At 55.6% G+C, this 14,516-nt stretch overlaps 9 non-coding genes across 9 annotated transcripts; all 9 read right to left on the bottom strand.

The window, feature by feature from the left end:
- Positions 1 to 116: 116 nt before the first annotated feature.
- LOC121056251 lies at positions 117 to 235 on the bottom strand. The gene has a single exon (XR_005813117.1). It is a non-coding gene; the product is annotated as a 5S ribosomal RNA (ribosomal RNA).
- Positions 236 to 1,025: 790 nt separating this feature from the next.
- On the bottom strand, positions 1,026 to 1,144 carry LOC121056261. Its single transcript, XR_005813127.1, has one exon. It is a non-coding gene; the product is annotated as a 5S ribosomal RNA (ribosomal RNA).
- A 790-nt stretch (positions 1,145 to 1,934) lies between these two features.
- On the bottom strand, positions 1,935 to 2,052 carry LOC121056512. Its single transcript, XR_005813370.1, has one exon. It is a non-coding gene; the product is annotated as a 5S ribosomal RNA (ribosomal RNA).
- Positions 2,053 to 2,842: 790 nt separating this feature from the next.
- LOC121056280 lies at positions 2,843 to 2,961 on the bottom strand. The gene has a single exon (XR_005813145.1). It is a non-coding gene; the product is annotated as a 5S ribosomal RNA (ribosomal RNA).
- A 788-nt stretch (positions 2,962 to 3,749) lies between these two features.
- On the bottom strand, positions 3,750 to 3,868 carry LOC121056447. The gene has a single exon (XR_005813305.1). It is a non-coding gene; the product is annotated as a 5S ribosomal RNA (ribosomal RNA).
- Positions 3,869 to 5,076: 1,208 nt separating this feature from the next.
- LOC121056331 lies at positions 5,077 to 5,195 on the bottom strand. Its single transcript, XR_005813195.1, has one exon. It is a non-coding gene; the product is annotated as a 5S ribosomal RNA (ribosomal RNA).
- Positions 5,196 to 5,985: 790 nt separating this feature from the next.
- On the bottom strand, positions 5,986 to 6,103 carry LOC121056482. The gene has a single exon (XR_005813340.1). It is a non-coding gene; the product is annotated as a 5S ribosomal RNA (ribosomal RNA).
- A 790-nt stretch (positions 6,104 to 6,893) lies between these two features.
- Positions 6,894 to 7,012, bottom strand: LOC121056476. Its single transcript, XR_005813334.1, has one exon. It is a non-coding gene; the product is annotated as a 5S ribosomal RNA (ribosomal RNA).
- A 787-nt stretch (positions 7,013 to 7,799) lies between these two features.
- On the bottom strand, positions 7,800 to 7,918 carry LOC121056441. The gene has a single exon (XR_005813299.1). It is a non-coding gene; the product is annotated as a 5S ribosomal RNA (ribosomal RNA).
- Positions 7,919 to 14,516: the final 6,598 nt, after the last annotated feature.

The following is a 14,516-nucleotide window of genomic DNA, read 5'->3' as shown; positions in this document are numbered from 1 at the left end:
CGAATGGCTCCGGCAAGTACTGAAAATGGTAAAAATGAACGAATGGCTCGACCGAGGTCCCAAAACGGCAAAAATAAACGAATGTCTCGACAAAGAACCCAAAACGGCTAAAAAGAGGGATGCAACACGAGGACTTCCCACGAGGTCACCCATACTAGTACTAGTCTCGCCCAAGCACGCTAAACTTCGGAGTTCTGATGGGATCCGGTGCTTTAGTGCTGGTATGATCGCATCCAGCATGTCTCGCAACGCCTGCCCCCTTATGCTCCCCGCGCGCGGCCCTTACCCGTCCGCCCGGGGCGAACCGTGCCGTCATAGGAGCGAATAAGCGGCTGACTCGTACCACGAACGAACGGCAGGGTCTCATGAGAGCGAGAAGCGAGATACGTGTACCCCGAGCGAACGGCGGGACGTCTGTCCCGGACGGAAGGTGGAACGAACGACGGCGTCGCCAGACACGCGCGTCACGAGCGATAAACGTGTAGGCCTTACGAATGGCTCCGGCAAGTTTCGAAAACGGTAAAAATGAACGAATGGCTCGACCGACGTCCCAAAACAGCAAAAATGAACGAATGTATTGACAAAGAACCAAAAACGGCTAAAAAGAGGGATGCAACACGAGGACGTGCTTTAGTGCTGGTATGATCGCATCCAGCATGTCTCGCACCGCCTGCCCCCTTATGCTCCCCGCGCGTGGCCCTTACCCGTCCGCCCGGGGCGAACCGTGCCGTCGTAGGAGCGAATAAGCGGCTGACTCGTACCGCGGACGAACGGCAGGGTCTCATGAGAGCGAAAAGCGAGATACGTGTACCACGAGCGAACGGCGGGACGTCTGTCCCGGACGGAAGGTGGAACGAACGACGGCGTCGCCAGACACGCGCGTCACGGGCGATAAACGCGTAGGCTGAACAAATGGCCCCGGCAAGTACCGAAAATGGTAAAATTGAACGAATGGCTCGACCGAGGTCCCAAAACGGCAAAAATGAACGAATCTCTCGACAAAGAACCTAAAACGGCTAAAAAGAGGGATGCAACACGAGGACTTCCCACGAGGTCACCCATCCTAGTACTAGTCTCGCCCAAGCACGCTAAACTTCGAAGTTCTGATGGGATCCGGTGCTTTAGTGCTGGTATGATCGCATCCAGCATGTCTCGCACCGCCTGCCCCCTTATACTCCCCGCGCGCGGCCCTTACCCGTCCGCCCGGGGCGAACTGTGCCGTCGTAGGAGCGAATAAGCGGCTGACTCGTACCACGAACGAACGGCAGGGTCTCATGAGAGCGAGAAGCGAGATACGTGTACCCCGAGCGAACGGCGGGACGTCTGTCCCGGACGGAAGGTGGAACGAACGACGGCGTCGCCAGACACGCGCGTCACGAGCGATAAACGCGTAGGCTGAACGAATGGCTCCGACAAGTACTGAAAACGGTAAAAATGAACGAATGGCTCGACCGAGGTCGCAAAACGGCAAAAATAAACGAATGTCTCGACAAAGAACCCAAAACGGCTAAAAAGAGGGGTGCAACACGAGGACATGCTTTAGTGCTGGTATGATCGCATCCAGCATGTCTCGCACCGCCTACCCCCTAATGCTCCCCGCGCGTGGCCCTTACCCGTTCGCCCGGGGCGAACCGTGCTGTCGTAGGAGCGAATAAGCGGCTGACTCGTACCGCGGACGAACGGCAGGGTCTCACGAGAGCGAAAAGCAAGATACGTGTACCCCGAGCGAACGGCGGGACGTCTGTCCCGGACGGAAGGTGGAACGAATGACGGCGTCGCCAGACACACGCGTCACGGGCGATAAACACGTAGGCTGAACGAATGGCCCCGGCAAGTACCGAAAACGGTAAAAATGAACGAATGGCTCGACCGAGGTCCCAAAACGGCAAAAATAAACGAATGTCTCGACAAAGAACCCAAAACGGCTAAAAAGAGGGATCCAACACGAGGACTTTCCAAGAGGTCACCATCCTAGTACTAGTCTCGCCCAAGCACGCTTAACTTCGGAGTTCTGATGGGATCCGGTGCTTTAGGGCTGGTATGATCGCATCCAGCATGTCTCGCACCGCCTGCCCCCTTATGCTCCCCGCGCGCGGCCCTTACCCGTCTACCCGGGGCGAACCGTGTCGTCGTAGGAGCGAATAAGCGGCTGACTCGTACCACGAACGAACGGCAGGGTCTCATGAGAGCGAGAAGAAAGATACGTGTACCCCGAGCGAACGGCGGGACGTCTGTCCCGGACGGAAGGTGGAACGAACGACGGCGTCGCCAGACACGCGCGTCACGAGCGATAAACGTGTAGGCCGAACGAATGGCCCCGGCAAGTACCGACAACGGTAAAAATGAACGAATGGCTCGACCGAGGTCCCAAAACGGCAAAAATAAATGAATGTCTCGACAAAGAACCAAAAACGGCTAAAAAGAGGGATGCAACACGAGGACGTGCTTTAGTGCTAGTATGATCGCATCCAGCATGTCTCGAAACGCCTGCCCCCTTATGCTCCCCGCGCGCGGCCCTTACCCGTCCGCCCGGGGCGAACCGTGCCGTCGTAGGAGCGAATAAGCGGCTGACTCGTACCGCGGACGAACGGCAGGGTCTCATGAGAGCGAAAAGCGAGATACGTGTACCCCGAGCGAACGGTGGGACGTCTGTCCCGGACGGAAGGTGGAACGAACGATGGCGTCGCCAGACACGCGCGTCACGAGCGATAAACGCGTAGGCCGAACGAATGGCTCCGTCAAGTATTGATAACGGTAAAATTGAACGAATGGCTCGACCGAGGTCCCAAAACGGCAAAAATAAACGAATGTCTCGACAAAGAACACAAAACGGCGAAAAAGAGGGATGCAACACGAGAACTTCCCAAGAGGTCACCGATCCTAGTACTAATCTCGCCCAAGCACGCTTAACTTCGGAGTTCTGATGGGATCCGTTGCTTTAGTGCTGGTATGATCGCATCCAGCATGGATGCACCGCCTGCCCCCTTATGCTCCCCGCGCGCGGCCCTTACCCGTTCGACCGGGGCGAACCGTGCCGTCGTAGGAGCGAACAAGCGGCTGACTCGTACCGCGAACGAACGGCAGGGTCTCATGAGAGCGAAAAGCGAGATACGTGTACCCCGAGCGAACGGCGGGACGTCTGTCACGGACCAAAGGTGGAACGAACGACGGCGTCGCCAGGCATGCGCGTCACGAGCAATAAACGCGTAGCCCGAACGAATGGCTCCGGCAAGTACCGAAAACGGTAGAAATGAACGAATGGCTCGACCGATGTCCCAAAACGGCAAAAATGAACGAATGTCTCGACAGACAACCCAAAACGGCTAAAAAGAGGGATGCAACATGAGGACGTGTTTAGTGCTGGTATGATCGCATCCAGCATGTCTCGCACCGCCTGCCACCTTATGCTCCCCGTGCGTGGCCCTTACCCGTCCACCCAGGGTGAACCGTGCCGTCGTAGGAGCGAATAAGCGGCTGACTCGTACCGTGGACGAATGGCAGGGTCTCACGAGAGCGAAAAGCGAGATACGTGTACCCCGAGCGAACGGCGGGACGTCTGTCCCGGACGGAAGGTGGAACGAATGACGGCGTCGCCAGACACACGCGTCACGGGCGATAAACGCGTAGGTTGAACAAATGGCCCCGACAAGTACCGAAAACGGTAAAAATGAACGAATGGCTCGACCGAGGTCCCAAAACGGCAAAAATGAACGAATCTCTCGACAAAGAACCCAAAACGGCTAAAAAGAGGGATGCAACACGAGGACATCCCGCGAGGTCACCCATCCTAGTACTAGTCTCGCCCAAGCACGCTAAACTTCGGAGTTCTAATGGGATCCGGTGCTTTAGTTCTGGTATGATCGCATCCAACATGTCTCCAACCGCCTGCCCCCTTATGCTCCCCGCGCGCGGCCCTTACCCGTCCGCCCGGGGCGAACCGTGTCGTCGTAGGAGCGAATAAGCGGCTGACTCGTACCACAAACGAACGGCAGGGTCTCATGAGAGCGAGAAGCGAGATACGTGTACCCCGAGCGAACGGCGGGACGTCTGTCCCGGACGGAAGGTGGAACGAACGACGGCGTCGCCAGGCACGCGCGTCACGAGCGATAAACGCGTAGGCCGAATGAATGGCTCCGGCAAGTACTGAAAACGGTAAAAATGAAAGAATGGCTCGACCGAGGTCCCAAAACGGCAAAAATAAACGAATGTCTCGAAAAAGAACCCAAAACGGCTAAAAAGAGGGATGCAACACGAGGACGTGCTTTAGTGCTGGTATGATCGCATGCAGCATGTCTCGCACCGCCTGCCCCCTTATGCTCCTAGCGCGCGGCCCTTACCTGTCCGCCCGGGGCGAACCGTGCCGTCGTAGGAGCGAATAAGCGGCTGACTCGTACCGCGGACGAACGGCAGGGTCTCATGAGAGCGAAAAGCGAGATACGTGTACCCCGAGCAAACGGCGGGACGTCTGTCCCGGACGGAAGGTGGAACGAACGACGGCGTCGCCAGACACGCGCGTCACGAGCGATAAACGTGTAGGCCGAACGAATGGATCCGGTAGGTACCGACAACGGTAAAAATGAACGAATGGCTCGACCGAGGTCCCAAAACGGCAAAAATAAATGAATGTCTCGACAAAGAACCAAAAACGGCTAAAAAGAGGGATGCAACACGAGGACGTGCTTTAGTGCTGGTATGATCGCATCCAGCATGTCTCGCACCGCCTGCCCCCTTATGCTCCCCGCGCGCGGCCCTTACCCGTCCGCCCGGGGCGAACCGTGCCGTCGTAGGAGCGAATAAGCGGCTGACTCGTACCGCGGACGAACGGCAGGGTCTCATGAGAGCGAAAAGCGAGATACGTGTACCCCGAGCGAACGGTGGGACGTCTGTCCCGGACGGAAGGTGGAACGAACGACGGCGTCGCCAGACACGCGCGTCACGGGCGATAAATGCGTAGGCTGAACAAATGGCCCCGGCAAGTACCGAAAACGGTAAAAATGAACGAATGGCTCGACCGAGGTCCCAAAACGGCAAATATGAACGAATCTCTTGACAAAGAACCCAAAACGGCTAAAAAGAGGGATGCAACACGAGGACTTCCCGCGAGGTCACCCATCCTAGTACTAGTCTCGCCCAAGCACGCTAAACTTCGGAGTTCTAATGGGATCCGGTGCTTTAGTTCTGGTATGATCGCATCCAGCATGTCTCGCACCGCCTGCCCCCTTATGCTCCCCGCGCGCGGCCCTTACCCGTCCGCCCGGGGCGAACCGTGTCGTCGTAGGAGCGAATAAGCGGCTGACTCGTACCACAAATGAACGGCAGGGTCTCATGAGAGCGAGAAGCGAGATACATGTACCCCGAGCGAACGGCGGGACGTCTGTCCCGGACGGAAGGTGGAACGAACGACGGCGTCGCCAGACACGCGCGTCACGAGCGATAAACGCGTAGGCCGAACGAATGGTTCCGGCAAGTACTGAAAATGGTAAAAATGAACGAATGGCTCGACCGAGGTCCCAAAACGGCAAAAATAAACGAATGTCTCGACAAAGAACCCAAAACGGCTAAAAAGAGGGATGCAACACGAGGACATGCTTTAGTGCTGGTATGATCGCATCCAGCATGTCTCGCACCGCCTACCCCCTTATGCTCCCCGCGCGTGGCCCTTACCCGTCCGCCCGGGGCGAACCGTGCCGTCGTAGGAGCGAATAAGCGGCTGACTCGTACCGCGGACGAACGGCAGGGTCTCACGAGAGCGAAAAGCGAGATACGTGTACCCCGAGCAAACGGCGGGACGTCTGTCCCGGACGGAAGGTGGAACGAATGACGGCGTCGCCAGACACACGCGTCACGGGCGATAAACGCGTAGGCTGAACGAATGGCCCCGGCAAGTACCGAAAACGGTAAAAATGAACGAATGGCTCGACCGAGGTCCCAAAACGGCAAAAATAAACGAATGTCTCGACAAAGAACCCAAAATGGCTAAAAAGAGGGATCCAACACGAGGACTTCCCAAGAGGTCACCATCCTAGTACTAGTCTCGCCCAAGCACGCTTAAGTTCGGAGTTCTGATGGGATCCGGTGCTTTAGTGCTGGTATGATCGCATCCAGCATGTCTCGCACCGCCTGCCCCCTTATGCTCCCCGCGCGCGGCCCTTACCCGTCTACCCGGGGCGAACCGTGCCGTCGTAGGAGCGAATAAGCGGCTGACTCGTACCACGAACGAACGGCAGGGTCTCATGAGAGCGAGAAGAAAGATACGTGTACCCCGAGCGAACGGCGGGACGTCTGTCCCGGACGGAAGGTGGAACGAACGACGGCGTCGCCAGACACGCGCGTCACAAGCGATAAACGTGTAGGCCGAACGAATGGCCCCGGCAAGTACCGACAACGGTAAAAATGAACGAATGCCTCGACCGAGGTCCCAAAACGGCAAAAATAAATGAATGTCTCGACAAAGAACCAAAAACGGCTAAAAAGAGGGATGCAACACGAGCACGTGCTTTAGTGCTGGTATGATCGCATCCAGCATGTGTCGCACCGCCTGCCCCCTTATGCTCCCCGCGCGCGGCCCTTACCCGTCCGCCCGGGGCGAACCGTGCCGTCGTAGGAGCGAATAAGCGGCTGACTCGTACCGCGGACGAACGGCAGGGTCTCATGAGAGCGAAAAGCGAGATACGTGTACCCCGAGCGAACGGTGGGACGTCTGTCCCGGACGGAAGGTGGAACGAACGATGGCTTCGCCAGACACGCGCGTCACGAGCGATAAACGCGTAGGCCGAACGAATGGCTCCGTCCAGTATTGAAAACGGTATAATTGAACGAATGGCTCGACCGAGGTCCCAAAACGGCAAAAATAAACGAATGTCTCGACAAAGAACACAAAACGGCTAAAAAGAGGGATGCAACACGAGGACTTCCCAAGAGGTCACCGATCCTAGAACTAGTCTCGCCCAAGCACGCTTAACTTCGGAGTTCTGATGGGATCCGTTGCTTTAGTGCTGGTATGTTCGCATCCAGCATGGTGCACCGCCTGCCCCCTTGTGCTCCCCGCGCGCGGCCCTTACCCGTCCACCCGGGGCGAACCGTGCCATCGTAGGAGCGAATAAGCGGCTGACTCGTACCGCGAACGAACGGCAGGGTCTCATGAGAGCGAAAAGCGAGATACGTGTACCCCGAGCGAACGGCGGGACGTCTGTCGCGGACCGAAGGTGGAACGAACGACGGCGTCGCCAAGCATGCGCGTCACGAGCAATAAACGCGTAGCCCGAACGAATGGCTCCGGCAAGTACCGAAAACGGTAGAAATGAACGAATGGCTCGACCGATGTCCCAAAACGGCAAAAATGAACGAATGTCTCGACAAACAACCCAAAACGGCTAAAAAGAGGGATGCAACACGAGGACGTGTTTAGTGCTGGTATGATCGCATCCAGCATGTCTCGCACCGCCTGCCACCGTATGCTCCCCGTGCGTGGCCCTTACCCGTCCACCCAGGGCGAACCGTGCCGTCGTAGGAGCGAATAAGCGGCTGACTCGTACCGCGGACGAACGGTAGGGTCTCATGAGAGCGAAAAGCGAGATACGTGTACCCCGAGCGAACGGCGGGACGTCTGTCCTGGACGGAAGGTGGAACGAACGACGGCGTCGCCAGACACGTGCGACACGAGCGATAAACGCGTAGGGCGAACGAACGGCTCCGGCAAGTACTGAAAACGGTAAAAATGAACGAATGGCTCGACCGAGGTCCCAAAACAGCAAAAATAAACGAATGTCTCGACAAAGAACCCAAAACGGCTAAAAAGAGGGATGCAACACGAGGACTACCAAAGAGGTCACCCATCGTAGTACTAGTCTCGCCCAAGTACGCTTAACTTTGGAGTTCTGATGGGATCCAGTGCTTTAGTGCTGGTATGATTGCATTCAGCATGTCTCGCACAGCCTGCCCCCTTATGCTCCCCGCGCGTGGCCCTTACCCGTCCGCCCGGGGCGAACCGTGCTGTCGTAGGAGCGAATAAGCGGCTGACTCGTACCGCGAACGAACGGCAGGGTCTCATGAGAGCAAAAAGTGAGATACATGTACCCCGAGCGAACGGCAGGACGTCTGTTGTCACACCCGGAGTTTCGTCCTAAGCCTAAATCGTAAAAAGAAATCCGTAAATAACAATTGGCTTAATTAACTCAGGAAAAATCTCTCTAAAAGGAATTAATTCACTTAAATCGTCGCTCGCAAATCGACTAACAGGATTTAAATTCAAATTGCAGAAGTATAAAATTTGGCCAAACAAATTTATTTAAAACTCGGCAAAAGTGGGGTTTTCCTTTTTCCCTCCTTTTTCCTTTCTTTTTCCCTTCCTTCTCAAATTGGGCCGAAGTCCAATTTTCCTCCCTCTCTCTTTTTCCTTTTCTTTTTCTTTTTCTTTCCCTTCCCGGGCCGGCCCAGCCGAGCCGGCCCACTCCTCCTCGGCCGGCCCCGCCGCGCCGGCCGTTTTCCCCGCCAGCGCGCGTCCCCGCCTGGGCCACGGCTACGGCCCAGGTCCCGCGCCGCGCCCGCGCCTGCGAGTCCGCGTCGCCTCCCTCCTCTCTCCCGTGCCACTGACAGGTGGGGCCCACCTGTCAGTGACTGTTTCGCGCGCCCGCGCCGCGCCGCGCTGCGTCCGAGCCGGACTCCGCGCCGTCGCCGCAACCGCCGCCTCCGAGACCGCGCCGTCGCCGACTCGGTCTCCAACCTCCGCCCGCCCTAGCCGGTGCCGCCACCCTATAAATCCCGAGCCGCCGCGCGCCGTCGCTCACTTTCCGCCGTCCGCCCGAGTCACCGCCGCGCTGCTGCCTCTCGCCGCCGAGGCGCAACTTCGCCGTCGGACGCCGGTCGCCGCTGCTTTGTCGCGTCATCACCTCCGCGCCGCTGTCGCCGACCAGTCACCGTCCTCGTCGCCGCCAGTGAGCGTCCCCGCGCCGCGCATTCCTCCATCGCGTCGTCGTCGTCGCGCCCGGTCGCCTCGCCGCTGCCGATCGATCTCCGCCGCCACCGCCGATCTCCCACACCCGCCCGCGTCGCCACCTCCGCCTCGGCCTCGCCGACCCGTCCGCGCTCTCGCCCCCGCCGGTGAGCACCCGCACCCTCCTCCCCTCTTTCTCCCCCTTCCGGCCGACCGCCGCCGAGTCGCGTGCCATCGCCGGACGAATGCAAAGCTCGCCCCTCCCGCCGGCCGCCGTTGTCGCCGTCGCCTCCGCGTCGCCGACGTCTGGCCGCCGTCGCTTGCGCCCGCGCGTGCCGCGCCGTCGCCGCTCGCCAGTCGCCGTCGCCGCTGTCCTTCCACCGTCGCCGTGCGTCGCCGCCTCGGCTGTCGTCGCCGTCCCGCCGTCGCCGCTCGCCGGTCGTCGCCATCGCGTCGTCGCCGTCGCGCCGCCGTCGCCGTGCGTCGCCGCCGCCGCGTCACCCGCCGCTCCCGCCGGTCGCCGCCGTCCGCCCGAGCCCGAGTGCTCCCCTTCTCTCTGTTCCCTCTCGCTGACGAGTGGGTCCCACCCGTCAGTAGTACCCCGCGCCCGCCTCCTCTCTCCTCCCCGGGCCGGCGTGTCAGTCTCTCCCTCTCCCTCTCTCTCACCGACAGGTGGTCCCCACCTGTCAGCCGTCAGCTTCCTCTCTCCTCGCTGACGTCAGCAGCCCCATTAATTGCGCAATAATTGATTTAGGACTTTTCTGTTTAGCTAAAAACCCAGAAAACTTCTAAAATTCATAAGTAATTCATCTAGTCTCCGTTTAGGTCCATTCAAATTTCATTAAATTCATAAAATTACCAAGAATCCATTAAAAATAGTTTCTTTTGCTGGTTCAGTAGAGTTTGTGCCTGTTTTATTTATTTTTGTGCTCTGTCGCTTAGATTCGGACCCCGCCGAAGAGCCGGTTTACTTCGAGATCGTCGCCGAAGTTCCCCAAGGGCCAGAGCAAGGCAAGTGACACTCATCCTTGAACATATTGAACCCATTATTGCAAATTCCCCGCTTATTTATTTCAAATATGCATTGTTTTAATTAAAGTACTTACTTTATGCTATTTTCGGGTAAACCTTATTATTATACCGTTGTTTATCCAACTTTATCCGTTGCTGGACCAGGGGTAACTTGATTAGAGTCAGGCCCAGGGTAATGCTTAGCCATGCTTAGAACAAATAGATCATGGGATCACATATAATTATGCTTAGTTCTGAATAGCTGAGATGTTGATTCACTACCCGGTTCGGGTTAATGTCAACTAAAATATTGATAATGGTGGGCTGTGGGTGCATGGTTTTGAGAGTCGCACCCATGGTGATTAAGGACCGGTTCACGGGAAACCTTGGAAGTCAATAAGTGCTAACCACATGCCGAAATGGGTAAGGTGGGATTTGGAGCATGACTTCGAACTATTTGACGTACCCAGGCAAGGGTAGGCGTGATGGAGTATGGACGGGCAATCGTGGTGTAACGAAAGCTTCTCCTGCTTCCGGATCTACCAAGGCACAAGAGGGGACTGCCCGACTTGGTGTAAAGGAGGGGGTGAAACCTGAAGTGTGGTACGATTAAATAGGGAGGGTTGTGTAACGGGTCCTATCACGGTCTCCTTTCCGGTATACCATGGTGGTATGTCGGCGCACGTTCAAGTGTAGTGGAGTCGTGTCTTGTGGGTACAGTAGTACACCTCTGATTAGAGTATAAACTATTCGAATAGCCGTGCCCACGGTTACGGGCGAACTCCCAGCTTCACTGTGATTAGTGAACCCTAATAACTTGAGTAAATTTGTTATCACTTGGGACTACTGCAACGTGGTGTAACGTTGAGTAGTGGTTGGGCCTGTTGCAACGTGGTGTAACGTTGGACAGTGTTGTGGTACTTTACAACTGTTTATTTATTTCTGCTTTACTGTATTTAAATTACCTTTATTCTGGTAATCTCTGTTATTTGTTTAAACTGCTGCTTTATCGCAACTAACCCTAGCCTGTCCTTGTTAATCCCGTTGCATCATTTTGTTTTCCCCTTGTCCGTGTTACTTGTTGAGTACGGTGGTTTGTACTCAGCCTTGCTTAACTTTCCCAACCCAGAGCTAGAAGCAGAGTCCGATGGAGGTGCCTCTCAGGAGTGAGCTGTTCCGCCGTCGAAGTGTTGCCTGTGGACTGGAGCCGTACCCGCTGGAGCTAGTCTACCCCTTTGTTTTTCTTTCCGCTGCATTTCCGCTAGAATAAGTGTAATTTTTAGTTGTTTCTAAGAACGATGGTTATGTAATCAACATTGTCTTTTTGTGTACCCTGGCTGGTCCTGGACAGGGATTTAATACACAATTAAGTTCAGAAATTCGTGTGAGGAATTTCTGGGCGTGACAAGTTGGTATCAGAGCCAGGTTTGACCGTAGGATCAGCCCAATGGAAACCCTAAGAGCCCTCTGCTTTTCATGTTTGTGCATAGTTTGCGAAATTAGAGTGTTTTGAAAATGGGTTGGTGTTTTTCAAAAGTGTGAGTGATTTAAAAAGACAAAACCCCTTTGATTGAAAAGTGTGAGTAAATCGATTTACGGGTAAAACTTTATTTACTTTGTTTCTTTTACGGTTTATTTATCTTGAAATAAAATTTTGCATCTATTGATTCCAAATCCTTGTGTTCTTTAGATGGCTGACCACCCTTTGTACCATCGTGGAAACGGGATGGCTGGATTCGTGGCAGAGTTGGCAAGAGTCTCGTTCACAGCAGGATACCCCTATGAGCCGGAGTACACCACGATCCACCCTCTTGAAGGCGAGTTTCCTCACCGGGTCAGATTGGAGCTACATGGAATCCCCGGTTTCCTCCCTAACTTGGAAGCAGAAGGAGCTGGAGGTTCGCATGAGCATGCCTGCCAGGAAGCTGCCTACAGTCTGATGACAACGCTCAGGGCCAGGCATGACCTGACGTTTCGGCATTCGGCTTACCGGTATCACCCTGGTCGTAGACCCAATTCCATGGTCAGTAGGTTTCGGTCTGCCTGAAGTGAGCAAGACCCTACCTTCGGTAGGATGTGCACGGTGCTGCAGGGTCTCGACCAGATGCATCACGATCTCCACGAAGCGTCCAAGGCTCTGAACGATGCCAAGCTCACCCAGATCGTCCGCCTGCAAGATGAGGTCGACCGCTTGAAGAAGGAGAATGCTAGGCTTAAAGGACTCCCAGAGCCCGGAGGTGCAAGGTGTCGCACGACGGCATGGAAGCGAACCCGTGGGCCGCCAAGAGTTCAGTCTTACCCTGGTGCCCCGGATGAACCAAGACCCCTGATGCAGATGGTGCCAACCTCTCCGACCCCTATACCCGAGGAAGGTGTCTCCCCGTTCAACGCAGCAAGGAACCGCAACAGGGTCGTCTCAGTCTCTAGCAGCAGTGAGTCCGCTTCGGGTGAAGATGAAGGTGGTCTCTCTAGCAACTCAAGAAGCCGCTCTGAAGACGAGGAAGAAGACCCGTCCCCTGTCGTCGATCGTCGCTCTCCTTCCGTGCCCTAGACGCCGCCCTTAGCTTCGTTTTAGTCGTTGTGTGCTAGTTTTGGTGTGTTAGGTTTGCTTCGCTTGGGGCTAGTGGTGAACCATAGCAGTAGTGGGGTTATGGTTGTGCCGCCAGGAGTTGTGTGGTTTTAAGTGTGTTTACTAAGCAAGACAATTACAGTTCACTAATTAAATAAAGCCCCTGTTTGCTTAGTCGTTTCTTTTTCTTCTTTCTCTTTCTGTTCCTCCCGCCCCGCAGATGGTGAACACCCGCCACGGCAACCGCGACACCGACCAGTCCAGCACCGGAGGACCGCCCCCGCCGCCTCCACCGGAGAACCCGTCGCTTGCCCAGGTTCTTGCTAACCAGACGCAGATGCTCTCTTGGAGGATGGAGCAGATGCAACAGCAACAGCAGCAACATCAACAAGTGCTACAGCAGCTCTTAAATCAAAGTCAGAATAATCAGCAACAGCAGGGACCACCCCCTGTGCAGTCCAAGCTACCAGAGTTCCTCCGTGTTCGTCCCCCAACTTTCTCAAGCACCACCAACCCCATGGAGGCAAGTGATTGGCTCCATGCCATCGAGAAGAAGCTCAACCTACTGCAGTGCACTGACCAAGAGAAGGTTTCCTTCGCCGCACACCAACTGATGGGTCCCGCCTCTGCTTAGTGGGATAATTTCTTGGCTACCCGCACCGCTACCACGGAAGTGACTTGGGCGGAATTCTGTCTTAACTTCCGCAAGGCCCATATTCCCGACGGGATAGTCACCCAGAAGAAGCGTGAGTTCCGCGCTCTACAGCAAGGTACCAAGACGGTGACTGAGTACCTACATGAGTTTAATCGCCTAGCGCGATACGCTCCCGAGGACGTCCGCACTGACGCCGAAAGGCAAGAAAAGTTCCTCGGAGGCTTGGATGATGAGCTGAAGAAGCAGTTGCTTTCAGGCGACTATGCCGATTTTGAGAAACTAGTAGACAAGGCCATCCGTCAAGAGGACCAGCACCTCCAGATGGACAAGAAGAGGAAGGCTTCGCAGTCCAGGTCAAACCAGCCGCCTCCTCAGAAGCCCCGATTCCACACCGGCCCCTATCCTTCGAATCAGCAGCACGGGCAATCAACCTTCATTGTCCGCCAACATCGTCCTTACAATCCCAGCAACTTCTCCAGTGGTTCATCTCAGCGTGCTCCTACTCAGCGTGCTCTTCCCGCACCAGCTCCCCGGCAACAGAATGCTCCTCCGCCGACAGCTCAACCTCCTCCAGCCAGGAAGGATGCAGGTGCCAAGCCTGGGGTGTGCTACAACTGTGGCGACCCAGGTCACTTTGCTGACAAGTGCCCGAAGCCGAAGCGCAGTGGGCAAAGGTTCGTGCAAGCTCGCGTGAATCACGTCACCGCCGAAGAAGCACAGGCTGCGCCAGAAGTAATACTGGGTACGTTTCCTGTCAACTCCGTACCTGCTACAGTACTTTTTGATTCTGGTGCTACACACTCTTTTATTTCAAGGAAGTTTGTGGGAATGCTTGGGTTAAAAAGGGAAAAGTTAAGAGACCCGATGCGGGTAAATACTCCAGGGCATAGTATGTTTTCGGACCTTTATAGCCCTGATGTGTCCATAGAAATCCAAGGGACACCCTTTCTAGCCAATCTCATCCTTCTCGAATCTAAAGACCTAGATGTCATTTTGGGAATGGACTGGCTTACCAAGCATCAAGGAGTGATTGATTGTGCCAAGCGTACAATCACCTTGACCAGCGAAGAAGGTAAAGTGGTGACTTATCAGTCGCCGGAGTCAGTGTCAACCAGGACTTGTTTAAATCGGATGGAAGCCGAAGAGCAGCCCTCGGAAAAAGTCAAGGACCCAAAGAAGTTGGAAGACATACCCGTGGTTTGTGAGTATCCGGAGGTGTTTCCAGATGATCTCACAACGATGCCGCCAGAAAGAGAGATCGAGTTCCGTATCGACTTGGTACCCGGAACCGCACCGATCTATAAGAGACCCTACAGGATGGCCGCCAATGAGATGGCAGAAGTGAAGAA

Source organism: Oryza brachyantha, unplaced genomic scaffold (assembly GCF_000231095.2).
Source record: "Oryza brachyantha unplaced genomic scaffold, ObraRS2 ChrUN-Ctg46, whole genome shotgun sequence".
Lineage (NCBI taxonomy): Eukaryota > Viridiplantae > Streptophyta > Magnoliopsida > Poales > Poaceae > Oryza > Oryza brachyantha.
This window is presented reverse-complemented; position numbering and strand designations above follow the sequence as displayed.